Below are 15,103 nucleotides of genomic sequence, written 5' to 3'. Positions count from 1 at the left end.
AAAGAATCACATTTTCATACTGAAATCACGTTTTAAAAGAATGCCCACCTCAAAAGCTAAAGCTCCTTCCAAAATTTCCTTAACTTGGTCTTAGATGACGTTCGAAGACGTCCCTTTAGGAAATAAAATGATACTTAATTAGATTTTGAGATATCCGTTAAGCTTAAACATGGATGCATCCTAAGTGCGTGATCATTTTATTCTTGCTTTAAATTTTCTAGAAGAGTTCTAGAATTCTTGAATATTAATTAAATCAGTAGATTTAATTAAATTAGAAAAATTATTCGCTTAACTTGAGGGTGTTACCTCCTAAGCCATTCATTTAAGTACTAAAAATTTGGCTCGAGATCTATTCATCGTTAGCGTATCGTAATTTCTTAAAATTAATCATTTGAGCACTCTTGCTAATTTCCGGAAAAATTAGACTTATCTTCGTAGAATTAATTTGCGGACTATTAATTATTAAGTCCATAACATCGAAGGGCCCATGATTTAATTAGATCCCTCATACCTACTTTAATTTAATTAGTGGCCCAACCTAAAACTTAATTGATGAAGTGGCCCAAAAAGAAATTAGCCAACTTAAACATGAGTCCACCAAGCCTGGCCCAAACTAAACACTTCCCCATATCCATCGTTCTCTCTCATTTCATCAAAATCAAAAATCCCCAAATTGAAAGAACAACCCTAGCTCCTTCTCCCTCCTTCCTCTCGGTGGAATCGCCGCCTCACCCGGTCGCCGCCACCTGCCGTCAACGCCGCCATCCGCCGCCGTTCGTCGCTGGTGTCGCGCCGTCGGAGAAGGAGAGGGAGCATCGCCTCTCTTTCTCTCTGCGCACCCACAACTCTGCCCCGTCGGCACCGCCAACCTCCTCCTATCGCCGGCGCTCCATTGCCGGCGTCGCCACTGTCGGTCTTCTCAGGGCATAGTGCCTCTCGGTACCGACGCCGTCTTCTCCTTGCTCTTGCCACCGCCCCTGCACCAGCCTCAGCGCGGTGCTATGGAGTTCGTGCTACTTTCCTTGTCACTGATTGAAGCTACCTCGTGTTCGATCGCCGCCGGAAAATCCTACGCTAGCCGCTCCGGTCGGCGCCTCCGTCGTCGCCCAGATCGGGCAGTTCGAGTATAGGCTTAAAAGCTAAGTTCTTTCACTTCCTTCATTCCTTAGCATTTTGTTTAAAAAAATTTGGGCAGTAGCTATGTGATTAAAGACTTGATTGTGGAGCTCAACTCACTGGAATGAGCTTGAAAAGTTTATCTTGCTATGTTAAAAGTTGTTTCTATGATTCTAAGAGTTGGAGTTCTACTGGGGCTTTACTAATCTGCAGTTATCCTATGAGTTTGGTTAAGAAATGTTGGTCCCTTGATTATTAAAGCTCGTTACTTGTTGTGAGGCTGGATTTAGTATAGTTAACACTTGTGCTATGTGGTGATTGATCTAAACATGATGCAGATAAGGTGTTGGGGTGTTGAGGTGTTTACCTCTTGATGTAGTGAAGGAATGATGCTGCCCTTGTTGCTGCTTGAGATCAGCTCCTAAGGCACCAAGCTTTCTAACTCTCTCTAAATTTTGCTGATTATTTTGAGAAGTGTGGGAGGGAGTTCGAATGTGGTGTGGAGGCCCTTGATTTATAGGCTGATTTTGTGTACCTTAGGGGAGTTAATGAGGCTGACCTTGTTTAGTTTATTGCCCAGCATATCTCTTGTTCTTGATCCCCAAAGCAGCCTTTTACTTGACACATTTTGGTGCTACTTGGAGTACTAGAGTTTGACTAATTAATTTAACTTGTTCTCACATGCTCTCATAGTACTTTGGTTCATAACTTTATTTGTTTGCAAGCTGCAGGAAATCTCTCACTTCCTTGATCTCCACTACTCTTGTTTGAATGAACTTGGTGTTTTGCTAAGGACAGAGGACTTCTCATTTACTCACTTTGGTGGTTTGTGACTAAGAAAAGCTGGTGTGCCGGCTGTTTTTTTTTTAGAGGAGTATAAAGGCAGATTTGGCTTTCCTCATTTGGGTAGGTCCTTAGTCCTCTATCACTAAGGTAGGATTGTCTCAATTCCTTAAACAAAACTCCATTTAACCTCCTGTTCCCTAGCTGAAACTTAAGGCTTTATCTCATATTGCAGGTGGGTCACCTTGGCTGCTTTGATGTTCTCGGACTCGGCCCGCCGTTCGGCCGATGTGTTGCTCAAACGGGCCACGATTTTGGCCTGAGGGGGAAGGCCCGAAAAGCATCTAAATTTTATTTTCTTTGTTTTCTTTCTTTGAAGCCTCGATCCACATATTGTAGTATTTTTGACATTAATTGTTCGTTTATTGTACTAGAAATGTTATTCGAAAATTCATGATATTCTACAATGTAAATTTCCAATTCTTAGTTCAATTGATTACTTAGCTTTTACTTGTAACTGAAAGTTTTAAAATTCACAACAAAAGCTCGAGTTTCATTAATTTTTCATGAACGGGGAACTTCACATCCTTAGTTCGATATTAAAATGGCGAGGGAAAAGAAAAGTAAGGGTGCGGGTATTACACTAATACTTATAATTTAAATGTTATCAAACTTTATTTTGATTGTAGTTATTAGGTTTTTGCGTCGATGTTTTTATAGTGTTTAATGTTTATCATTTAGAGGTATTTGTATGTATTAAATTTAAATTCCCACAAAACTGTATGGTTTTTTGAGCTTATTTATGTAATGAAATTAGTCATCAAGTTATTTGTGAATGATAAGTTATGTTGGATTTTTGTAATTTTTTATGTTGTACCTTATTGGTATGAGTTATGATCTTAGGATAGTGTTCACTAATTGATCGGAGTTAAATCCTTCCCCTAAGGGTTTAGTAATCCATAGGGCTAGGGTCTATCATCTAATTATCGAATTTTGTTTACAGTTTTATACATTATTTTTTTATATGTAATTTTATGCATAAAATACTACATTAACTAATACTTATAATTCAAATGTTATCAAACTTTATTTTGATTGTAGTTATTAGGTTTTTGCGTCGATGTTTTTATAGTGTTTAATGTTGATCATTTAGAGGTATTTGTATGTATTAAATTTAAATTCCCACAAAACTGTATAGTTTTTTGAGCTTATTTATGTAATTAAATTAGTCATCAAGTTATTTGTGAATGATAAGTTATGTTGGATTTTTGTAATTTTTTATGTTGTACCTTATTGGTATGAGTTATAACCTTATGATAGTGTTCACTAATTGATCGAAGTTAAATCCTTCCCCTGAGGGTTTAGTAATCCATAGGGCTAGGGTCTAGCACCTAATTAGCTAATGTTGTGTACAGTTTTATACATTATTTTTTTGTATTTAATTTTATGCATAAAATATACATTAACTAATATTTATAATTCATATGTTATAAAAATTTATTTTGGTTGTAGTTATTAGGTTTTCGTGTCGATGTTTTCATAGCGTTTAATGTTAATTAGTTAGATGTATTTGTATGTATTAAAGTTTAATTCCCACAATACTGTATGGTTTTTTGAGCTTATTTATGTAATGAAATTAGTCATCAATTTATTTTTCTGAATACTAACTTATGTCGAATTTTTTGTTATATTTTATGGTGTACCACTGAATATTTTTACGGATATATGTTTACATGTGTGTTGTTTGTTTTTGTAAGTCATTTATTTAATTTTAATAATTGTTAAATTAGTTGTTGAGGTGTTCCATTTATCGTTGATCAACGTGTTATTCAAGTTTGTATGTATGCAGAGAACATTGACATGTGCGAATTATATTTTTTGTTTGTTAACATTCAAAACTCTAGGGTTTAGTGTTGCATGGGTGTAGGGTGTAGTACCTACTTTTCATAGTTGTAATCATATCATGGTGTATATCTATATCCATAGGGTTTACTAATGCATACGGTTAGCATATAGTAGTATTTTTTATAATTTATTACAGTACTTCTTTGATTGATTATACTGCTTCGTCAAGATTTATAATACAGTAATTTTGATTATTTAATGCAGTATTAATTCATAGATAATCTAAATTACTATTTTTGAGGTGGTTTCATTTGTTGTTGATTGACGTGTTTTTCAAGATTTTGCTTAATTTAAAATTTATGATAGAATGTTTAGATGTGTATATGCATCCATTAGTTTATATGTATTGGTTAAATTTGTAATAATTATCTTTGCTCAGAAAGTTGATATTGTCAAGACTTTGCATAGATTATCTAAATCACTGTTTTTGAGGTGGATTCATTTATTGTTGATTGACATGTTGTTCAAGATTTGCTTAATTTAAAATTTATGATAGAATGTTTATATGTGTGTATGTATACATTAGTTTATATGTATATGTTAAATTTGTAATAATTATCTTTGCGCAGAAAAGTTGATATTGCCAATTAATGCAAAACTGATATTATTTGCAGTAATGGGGATTGCATTTATTGCTGATTGACATAAATTAAAATTTTTAATTGTGAGTATTGGATAAATTGTGTTATTTAGATTATGAGTATTAATTTTCGTTGTTTGTTTTAATAGATTCAGAAGTCATGTTTTTAAGTAGATAGTGTTAGTATGTTGTTGAACTGTTGATAGTTTATTTGTATGTATCTATTGAGTTGGTTGTTGATAGTGTGTTTGTATATATTTATTGATTTAGTTGTTGATAGTGTATGCAAAATTTTGATTTAGTTGTTGATCGTGTATTCTTCCTTTTTGCATTGATTTAGTTGTTGATAGTGAATTTTTATATATTTTAGGTTCTATTTTTAAACAAATTATGTTATTATTTTTTTATTGTTATATGTATCTATTGAGTGAGGTGTTTATATTGTATTCTTCCTTTTTCTATTGAGTTAGATGTGTTGTTTGAATAATTTCTTACTAATGTAACATATTTCATGATATCATGTTGATGTTAGATTGTTATGAAAAAAGGTGTATTCTTGCCTACCAAATATCAATTGTTGCTTGATTCTTGAAACAATTGATTTTAGATATGAAAAAAGCTGATTTTCTGAAACGGTGAGATGCAGATGGATTGGATGTGAATGTCAATAGTGTTATTTGTTGATGTGATGGTTCCGTCATCTTCTTAAATAGTGTAAGACATGCTTTTTTTGAAAAACATAGATGTAAGTGTTGTGCTATTACGAAAAACTAAAGAATTGAAATAAATAAAGATGGATCCGGACCCACATTCGTGATCTTGACAATAGCATGGATGTCGATGCTATTAGTATTTGAATACAGGAAATTACACATTTTTAACGACAAAACAATATTCCTACATCAAAAACAAAAGAGAATATCGCCCATAACGATAACATTAAAAAAAAATTCTAAATTAGATACAATCACAGATTCATTGTACTACTTATAAATACAGAGTCCGGTCCAAGCATCTTTCTCTCACCGACTTCATCCCAGTAAAGCGGTGACCTACATTTCCTCCCATACAATGCTTCATATGGGGCCATGTTTATAGTTGCCTGATAACTGTTGTTGTAAGCAAACTCTATAAGTGGCAGTACTGGCTCCCAATTTCCTCCGCGGTCGAGCACTACGGCTCTTAACATATCTTCCAAGGTCTGGATTGTCCTTTTAGACTGCCCATCAGTCTGTGGATGGAATGCCGTACTGAAATTCAATCTGGTGCCTAGCTCTTGCTGCAGGCTTATCCAAAATCTAGAAGTAAATTTCGGATCACGGTCTGGTGTGATCGTTACCGGTATTCCATGTAATCGTATGATCTCTTGCACATAGATTTGAGCTAACTTGTCCGATTCGTAACTGATACGAACTGGTACGAAGTGAGCGCTTTTGGTGAGACGATCTATAATCACCCAAATAGCAGTATTTCCTCGTTGTGACTTTGGCAATCCTGTCACGAAGTCCATCGCAATGTGCTCCCATTTTCACTCGGGAATCTCTAGGGGTTGCAATTTCCCATAGGGTCGTTGATGTAGAGCCTTCACTTGTTGGCATGCTAAGCACCTTTCTACAAACGACGCTATGCTCCTCTTCATGCCATCCCACCAAAACTGGTTCTTCATATCTTGATACATTTTCGTACCTCCTGGGTGGGCAGTGTAGGGTGTTTCATGCGCTTCACTCATGATCTCATTTCTGAGAGCCTCGTCATTGGGCACACATAATCTCCCTTCAAAAGTGAGGGCGTTATCCGCTTCTTCGCGGTAACTCACCTCTTTTCCCGTCCTCACCTTAAGTCGAATTTTCTCTAATGCTTCATCACTCCTTTGAGCTTCAACAATTCTGGCCCTTAAGTCTGGTTCAATCACTAGAGTGGCGATCCTACTTTCCACCGTCTCTGGTACTCTTACTACCTCCAGTCGCATCTTAGCAAATTCCCGTATGAGTTCCTCATTTTGTGTAAGGAAGGTGGCCACTTGGGGTATAGTTTTCCTGCTCAAGGCATCTGCCACTTCATTCGCCTTGCCTGGGTGGTAATTTATACCACAGTCATAATCCTTGACTAATTCGAGCCATCTACGTTGTCGCATATTTAAATCCTTCTGCTCGAAAAAGTACTTAAGGCTCTTGTGGTCCGTGAAGATCTCACATCGAACCCCGTAGAGGTGATGTCTCCAAATCTTCAAGGCATGTACCACTGCTGCTAATTCCAGATCATGAGTGGGGTAATTCAGCTCGTGTGGCCTGAGTTGGCGTGACGCGTATGCGATCACCTTGCCATTCTGCATCAATACGCATCCAAGTCCGACTTTTGAAGCATCGGTGTACACTACATAGCCTGCTTCTGGTGCTGGCACGGCTAGGACTGGTGCGGTGGTCAACTTTTCTTTTAATAGTTGGAAGCTTGCTTCGCACTCCGGCGTCCAATTGACCTTAGCCCCTTTCTTGAGCTGTTGAGTTAATGGTCTGGCTATTTTAAAAAATCCTTCAATGAACCTCCGATAATATCCAGCCAAACCTAAGAAACTTCGAATTTCACTAGGTGTTGTCGGTGACTGCCAACGTTGCACTGCTTCCACTTTTGCAGGGTCCACTCGGATCCCTTCTGCCGTTACTATGTGCCCTAGGAAGTTCACCTCGTTGAGCCAGAACTCACATTTGCTAAACTTAGCATAGAGCTTCTCGGCTCTCAACGTCTCTAAGGTGGTTCTCAGATGTTCCTCGTGTTCCTTCTCGTTCTTCGAGTAGATGAGTACATCATCTATAAAGACTAGGACGAACTTGTCCAAGTATGGGTGGAACACGCGGTTCATTAAGTCCATGAACACCGCCGGGGCATTTGTGAGCCCGAAAGGCATCACTGTGAATTCGTAATGGCCGTATCTGGTGCGGAATGCTGTCTTGGGTACATCGTCATGTCGGACCTTCAGTTGGTGATAGCCTGATCTCAAGTCCATTTTTGAGAATACACCGGCCCCTCGAAGTTGGTCAAAAAGGTCATCAATCCTCGGTAGAGGATACTTGTTCTTGAGCGTCAGCTTGTTCAACTCTCGGTAGTCGATACACATTCTCAGTGTTCCGTCCTTCTTCTTTACGAAGAGCACTGGTGCGCTCCATGGTGACACACTGGGTCGGATGAAGCCTAGGTCTAGTAGTTCCTGTAACTGTATCTTGAGTTCTTCTAACTCCTTAGGCGCCATTCTGTATGGTGCCTTCGATACTGGGGCCGATCCTGGTTCGAGATCGATTGTGAATTCTAATTGCCTGTCTGGCGGCAATCCAGGTAGTGCGTCTGGGAAGACATCTGGAAATTCTCGTACCACTGCTACATCTTCAATCTTACGGTCCTCTTTCTCTTCCCCATTCAGGTAAACGAGTTATGTAGGGTATCCTTTCCTTATCATAGTGGTTGTTTGTAGTGCAGAAATTATGGACTTTCGTCGCCTCATGGAGATTCCGTGGAAGATTGTGGGTTCCTTCCCTGGGTATTGCAGCGAGATCTGCCTCTCCTTACAAAGAATGGTAGCGTAGTTTTCGGCTAACCAATCCATTCCTAATATGATGTCGACGTTCCACATCAACATCACATGCAAATTGTGAGCCACTAACTTAAGGATTCCCATAGTGAATTCTACGTTTGAGCAAGTTCGTGAGATATCTATAAGGCCTCCTACGGGTGAGGACACCCTCATCTTATGTTCGATTTCATCAGTAAGCAGTTCTAAAGTATCCACGCAAGGTGCTGACATGAAAGAATGGCAATAGGTATGTCGAGGAGAGTTCCCATACTTGCTAAATTGCTCTTGGTTCCCTACTCAATCTTAGGCTGCTTCTGCCTCGGTGCAGTAATTATAGCCTGAGTGGGAAACCTTTGGCGTAGCTGCCGCTGGTGATATGGTGCTGGGGGGTGAGACTGGGACTGCCTTTCTTCTCGGCTCAGCTTGAAGTGCCCGCAGCTACGAACGCTACCCTTGATAGTCCTGCCGCCCTCCTGTCCTAGTATTCTTGTTCGGCATTCCCTGGAGAAATGTCCGCTTCTGCCACAATTAAGGCATCTGTGTGTCCTAACTCTGCACTCTCCACGGTGGTTCCATCTGTGTGCTATTGCTTCTTATTCTCATTTGAAGTACGTTTTCATTTTCCCGATCGTTCCTTCATTCATTGGTTTTATTGCGCCATATCTCAGACGATTTTCCTCTTGTCGAAGACATCCGTTCATTAAAACGTAATCTGTGAGAGTGTTCATATTTTCAGTAGATTTCGTTACCTAACGATGATCTTGATCTCCATTTCCTCGTGGCTCTCCTAGTTCACTTTGTTATTTGTGCCCCAAAGGATTAATCACTTAGATAAATAAGTCTTGTGCAACGAAAAGTCATTAGGTCTGTACGTATATAAGATTCCTTTACATTTCTCTTTTTGTGGCCTATATTCTATGCATATAGCGTAACGATCCATCCCATAGCAGCTCGTGACCGGCGGCACACAAGTGCGAAAAGTCCAAACAACTATGCCCTTCGTGATTGCCTTGTACTAAGAACTCGATGATTAATCAAACAGTCTTAACTTGGATAGGTACTGATGTCACCTAGAAGAAGCATGACTGCAAATTTCTTTTATTGAAAGGACTATAGAATATCCAAAGGGATAAGAATAACATCTCTTGCTCGACTGTTGTGAATTTTCATCATCAATTTGCAACAATTGATTTTTTTTTTAAAGAAAGAACTGGGTTCAATTGAACTCATCGTGTAAATTCAAAAAAACTAGGCGGCCCCAATGGTTTTAGATAAACCCATCGAATTTGAAAACTCACTTCTGATGGGAGCTTGAAAGAACATGGGGTAGGTCATGAGAATAAGATGATACTTTATTAACTCTCAATTTCCATAGTAGGTTGTCAAACAAGATAGTTCAATTATCCGCTCAACTTGACTAGATCCGGACATCAAGGATGATGGTTTCAACATGTCAAGACCTTAGATGATTAGTCATAGGAGGGTTTAGAAATGTAAACAATTGCCATGAATTAACGTTGATCATGGTTCACCAACGTCATAATGTGGAAATCATGGAAATACATCCATGGATTCACAGGTAGCGACCAAAGTGAAAGAAATATTTTTGGAAAAGTCAACTACCATCAAGGAAAGAAAAAAAATGCAATACATTAGCCTTAACTTAGTGTTTCAGAAAGAAATCATGAGCTAGAAACAATGCATGTAGTGGAACTGGGCTAAAAATTTACCCATATAAGCACGAAATAGTCACAATATGGTTGCCAAATAAGAAGGTGAACAAAAGTTCCACTTAATGTGCCATTCTCCAAGGAGAAATGTCTGAACAATAAGCAACTTAAGGGTGAAGTTATATCATGAGAGTTAAAGAAACCATGATATTAATCTTGCAAAATGATGGGGCGTAGGAGACAACAACCAACAAAGATAATTGAGAACATATGAGTTCTTCTGAATTTAGGATTTGAAAGTGAGTCACCACTTTCGTTGAAGAAAAATGATAGCGACTTATTACTTGTAAAAACATGAGTCAATCAAAAGTCTTAAGTAGACGGCAATACACCCTTGTTAAGGATGTTCAAAATGAGATTATTTTGAAGGGAATGGTCGTAAGGAACTTTAGAATCGAAGGTTTATGATCGAAGCTTATGAATTCGACACTACATTTTCTAAACAAGGAGCTCAACTACTATAGTCAACCAACTGAAAGCGAGTCACAACTCTCATAGGATAGGAAAAAGTGAGGCATTACTTGCATAAATGCAAGTCAATCTAAAGTATAAGGTAGACGAGGGCATTTTCATTAAGGAGGTTCATAGAAAGAAATTGATTGGAATCCAAGTAAGTACTGTTGATCATAATCATCTGTTCCAGTTATGTGACACTTCCTTGTTTGCTCTTTCGGAGCTCGGACATGATCAGGGCGTTATAGGAAACCATACATTCCAAGCTAGGATTCCTGGTGTTACCACTAATAACTGTCGTTGAAGGTCATATTTTCATAATGTTCTTGACAAGTCAGGACGGCCATTCTCGTAAAACATTGCACTCTCCATCGTGCTTCACAGCGTGCTATAAGCATTGTTTCTAGATCGCGTAGCCTCCTTGACTTGCTACGCAAGACTGGATCACTTAATTTGATCGTAAGTACGATATCTTTTCGTGTAAGGATACACCTCCTTTACTGGATCAAGGGTACGCTCATTTTGATTATGATTGAGATCATGAAGACAAAGGGAACTTCATGTTGTTCACATCATTTAAAACGTTCAACAGACGCCCATGTGCCGTAGGTAGTTTCTCGTATCTCATGTGATCGTTACCATCTAAGAATAGATGGGTTATTTATAAATAGTTAGGTTCATTCTTGTACATTTGGAATTGTTCCAATTACAACATCATGGATCGTGGTCTCGTCAAGACATAGGGTAGAGGAAAAGGTGTGGGGTCCACTTTTAGACACATTCATCTATATTTCCTCATTCTTAAAACAAAATTAGGGGTTTGCCCTATCTTGCATATACTCGTTCATTTTATCGCTTAGAAAAGCGGTAAGGAAGTCATCAACTTACAACTCTGTTCAAGAGCGTTTAGTCTAACGTACTTCTTAGGCATTCTATGTTCGCATGCGTTAGTCATTCCGTAACTTTCTAAAAGTTCTTAATCTATCATCATACTTCACATAATCGAGCATGCGTAATTAATAATACTTTAGCATTTGTCTCAAGACATCCTTATGCCTAACATTTTAAACTTGAAATTCCATAGTTCATAGGAAAATTGAAATTTACATGCTTTTCCTTGAAAACCTTGAATGTTTTCACAACATCTTCAGAAAGAAATCATTTTTCCTCTTATCAAGTTCTTTCATGAATAACTGAAAATTTTCTGGTAAGAACTTCTTTCTTACCTCATTGCTGCAGTTGAACGTGACGAGTCGAGGTGTTGGGTCCCTTTAAGCTTTCCATTTTAGTACTATTCTAGTCTAGTACTATCATTCTAGACTAAGGCTTGAAAAGAAGGTTCTTGGGTCCAGAGCGAAAGAACGTTGCTCTGATACCACTCTATCATGTCCACAACTCCCTAGTGCTAGAGAGCGTAGCTATTTCGCGACTAAACAATTCTCAATAATCAAGGGACAACATGAAAAGGGTGAAACCACTTAAAGCAATAGTCTCAAAGGCTTATGGGTGGATAGTCAAAATGAATTCAGCGTATCAAGACTAAGTTCATAACTTGCTAGAACATAACTCTAGATTGCAGCGGAAGAGTCCAAGACAAAATAGCACGTATGAAGACATGCTACTTTGGGTTACCTAACTACTTATTTAGAAGTCTTGTCCCAACACCTTCGCCTCCTCGTACACGTTCAACCTGCACATTTGAAAATAACATGCAGGGCTGAGTATTTGATATACTCAGTGGGCACATTGCCAAAAACAGTTCTATTTTAAATTGTCAATGCCACAGTTAAGTGATCACGGGGTTTTACTTAAAAGTCCCGAGTCACTAAATACTTTTCCTTTAGTAAAGATTTTGATTGCGCAATCACATAACATGGATATACCATATCTGAAACTGATGTGAACCGGGAATGTGGCCACATTCCACGATGGTCACTGGACCGGCCAACTCCTTTGTTAGCTCACGGTCCCCTCATGTGTACACTAGTCCGAGTAGGGTTTGCGGCCCTACTGGGACCCGAATTCGATTTAACTTAAATTGGCATAGCCAAGCAGATAGGTAATCATAAAACAAAACATGGCATGACAACATACTTGAGCAAAGAATCACATTTTCATACTGAAATCACGTTTTAAAAGAATGCCCACCTCAAAAGCTAAAGCTCCTTCCGAAATTTCCTTAACTTGGTCTTAGATGACGTTCGAAGACATCCCTTTAGGAAATAAAATGATACTTAATTAGATTTTGAGATATTCGTTAAGCTTAAACATGGATGCATCCTAAGTGCGTGATCATTTTATTCTTCCTTTAAATTTTCTAGAAGAGTTCTAGAATTCTTGAATATTAATTAAATCAGTAGATTTAATTAAATTAGAAAAACTATTCGCTTAACTTGAGGGTGTTACCTCCTAAGCCATTCATTTAAGTACTTAAAATTTGGCTCGAGGTCTATTCATCGTTAGCGTATCGTAATTTCTTAAAATTAATCATTTGAGCACTCTTGCTAATTTCCGGAAAAATTAGACTTATCTTCGTAGAATTAATTTGCGGACTATTAATTATTAAGTCCATAACATCGAAGGGCCCATGATTTAATTAGATCCCTCATACCTACTTTAATTTAATTAGTGGCCCAACCTAAAACTTAATTGATGAAGTGGCCCAAAAAGAAATTAGCCAACTTAAACATGAGTCCACCAAGCCTGGCCCAAACTAAACACTCCCCCATATCCATCGTTCTCTCTCATTTCAACAAAATCAAAAATCCCCAAATTGAAAGAACAACCCTAGCTCCTTCTCCCTCTTTCCTCTCGGTGGAATCGCCGCCTTACCCGGTCGCCGCCACCTGCCGTCAACGCCGCCATCCGCCGCCGCTCGTCGCTGGTGTCGCGCCGTCGGAAAAGGAGAGGGAGCATCGCCTCTCTCTCTCTCTGCGCACCCACAGCTCTGCCCCGTCGGCACCGCCAACCTCCTCCTATCGCCGGCGCTCCATTGCCGGCGTCGCCACTGTCGGTCTTCTCAGGGCATAGTGCCTCTCGGTACCGACGCCGTCTTCTCCTTGCTCTTGCCACCGCCCCTGCACCAGCCTCAGCGCGGTGCTATGGAGTTCGTGCTACTTTCCTTGTCACTGATTGAAGCTACCTCGTGTTCGATCGCCGCCGGAAAATCCTACGCTAGCCGCTCCGGTCGGCGCCTCCGTCGTCGCCCAGATCGGGCAGTTCGAGTATAGGCTTAAAAGCTAAGTTCTTTCACTTCCTTCATTCCTTAGCATTTTGTTTAAAAAAATTTGGGCAGTAGCTATGTGATTAAAGACTTGATTGTGGAGCTCAACTCACTGGAATGAGCTTGAAAAGTTTATCTTGCTATGTTAAAAGTTGTTTCTATGATTCTAAGAGTTGGAGTTCTACTGGGGCTTTACTAATCTGCAGTTATCCTATGAGTTTGGTTAAGAAATGTTGGTCCCTTGATTATTAAAGCTCGTTACTTGTTGTGAGGCTGGATTTAGTATAGTTAACACTTGTGCTATGTGGTGATTGATCTAAACATGATGCAGATAAGGTGTTGGGGTGTTGAGGTGTTTACCTCTTGATGTAGTGAAGGAATGATGTTGCCCTTGTTGCTGCTTGAGATCAGCTCCTAAGGCACCAAGCCTTCTAACTCTCTCTAAATTTTGCTGATTATTTTGAGAAGTGTGGGAGGGAGTTCGAATGTGGTGTGGAGGCCCTTGTTTTATAGGCTGATTTTGTGTACCTTAGGGGAGTTAATGAGGCTGACCTTGTTTGGTTTATTGCCCAGCATATCTCTTGTTCTTGATCCCCAAAGCAGCCTTTTACTTGACACATTTTGGTGCTACTTGGAGTACTAGAGTTTGACTAATTAATTTAACTTGTTCTCACATGCTCTCATAGTACTTTGGTTCATAACTTTATTTGTTTGCAAGCTGCAGGAAATCTCTCACTTCCTTGATCTCCACTACTCTTGTTTGAAGGAACTTGGTGTTTTGCTAAGGACAGAGGACTTCTCATTTACTCATTTTGGTGGTTTGTGACTAAGAAAAGCTGGTGTGCCGGCTGTTTTTTTTTTAGAGGAGTATAAAGGCAGATTTGGCTTTCCTCATTTGGGTAGGTCCTTAGTCCTCTATCACTAAGGTAGGATTGTCTCAATTCCTTAAACAAAACTCCATTTAACCTCCTGTTCCCTATCTGAAACTTAAGGCTTTATCTCATATTGCAGGTGGGTCACCTTGGCTGCTTTGATGTTCTCGGACTCGGCCCGCCGACGATTTGGGCCTGAGGGGGAAGGCCCGAAAAGCATCTAAATTTTATTTTCTTTGTTTTCTTTCTTTGAAGCCTCGATCCACATATTGTAGTATTTTTGACATTAATTGTTCGTTTATTGTACTAGAAATGTTATTCGAAAATTCATGATATTCTACAATGTAAATTTCCAATTCTTAGTTCAATTGATTACTTAGCTTTTACTTGTAACTAAAAGTTTTAAAATTCACATCAAAAGCTCGAGTTTCATTAATTCTTCATGAACGGGGAACTTCACATCCTTAGTTCGATATTAAAATGGCGAGGGAAAAGAAAAGTAAGGGTGCGGGTATTACACTAATACTTATAATTTAAATGTTATCAAACTTTATTTTGATTGTAGTTATTAGGTTTTTGAGTCTGTTTTTATAGTGTTTAATGTTTATCATTTAAAGGTATTTGTATGTATTAAATTTAAATTCCCACAAAACTGTATGGTTTTTTGAGCTTATTTATGTAATGAAATTAGTCATCAAGTTATCTGTGAATGATAAGTTTTGTTGGATTTTTGTAATTTTTTATGTTGTACCTTATTGGTATGAGTTATGATCTTCGGATAGTGTTCACTAATTGATCGGAGTTAAATCCTTCCCCTAAGGGTTTAGTAATCCATAGGGCTAGGGTCTATCATCTAATTAGCGAATTTTGTTTACAGTT

The 15,103-nt window shown here is 38.6% G+C and overlaps 2 long non-coding RNA genes across 3 annotated transcripts; both read left to right on the top strand.

Annotated features, from left to right (window-relative positions):
• The first annotated feature begins 659 nt into the window (after positions 1 to 659).
• On the top strand, positions 660 to 2,391 carry LOC125218563 (uncharacterized). Of its 2 annotated transcripts, XR_016128891.1 has the most exons (3): positions 672 to 1,542; positions 1,848 to 2,049; positions 2,135 to 2,391. It is a non-coding gene; the product is annotated as an uncharacterized LOC125218563 (long non-coding RNA). The 2 variants fall into 2 exon arrangements; XR_007175977.2 differs by having other exon boundaries at positions 660 to 2,049.
• Positions 2,392 to 12,910: 10,519 nt separating this feature from the next.
• Positions 12,911 to 14,592, top strand: LOC148933299 (uncharacterized). Its single transcript, XR_016130579.1, has 2 exons — positions 12,911 to 14,278; positions 14,364 to 14,592. It is a non-coding gene; the product is annotated as an uncharacterized LOC148933299 (long non-coding RNA).
• Positions 14,593 to 15,103: the final 511 nt, after the last annotated feature.

Source organism: Salvia hispanica, chromosome 1 (assembly GCF_029641045.1).
Source record: "Salvia hispanica isolate PSC_SH4W2 chromosome 1, Shi_PSC_v1, whole genome shotgun sequence".
Classification (NCBI taxonomy): Eukaryota; Viridiplantae; Streptophyta; class Magnoliopsida; order Lamiales; family Lamiaceae; genus Salvia; species Salvia hispanica.
This window is presented reverse-complemented; position numbering and strand designations above follow the sequence as displayed.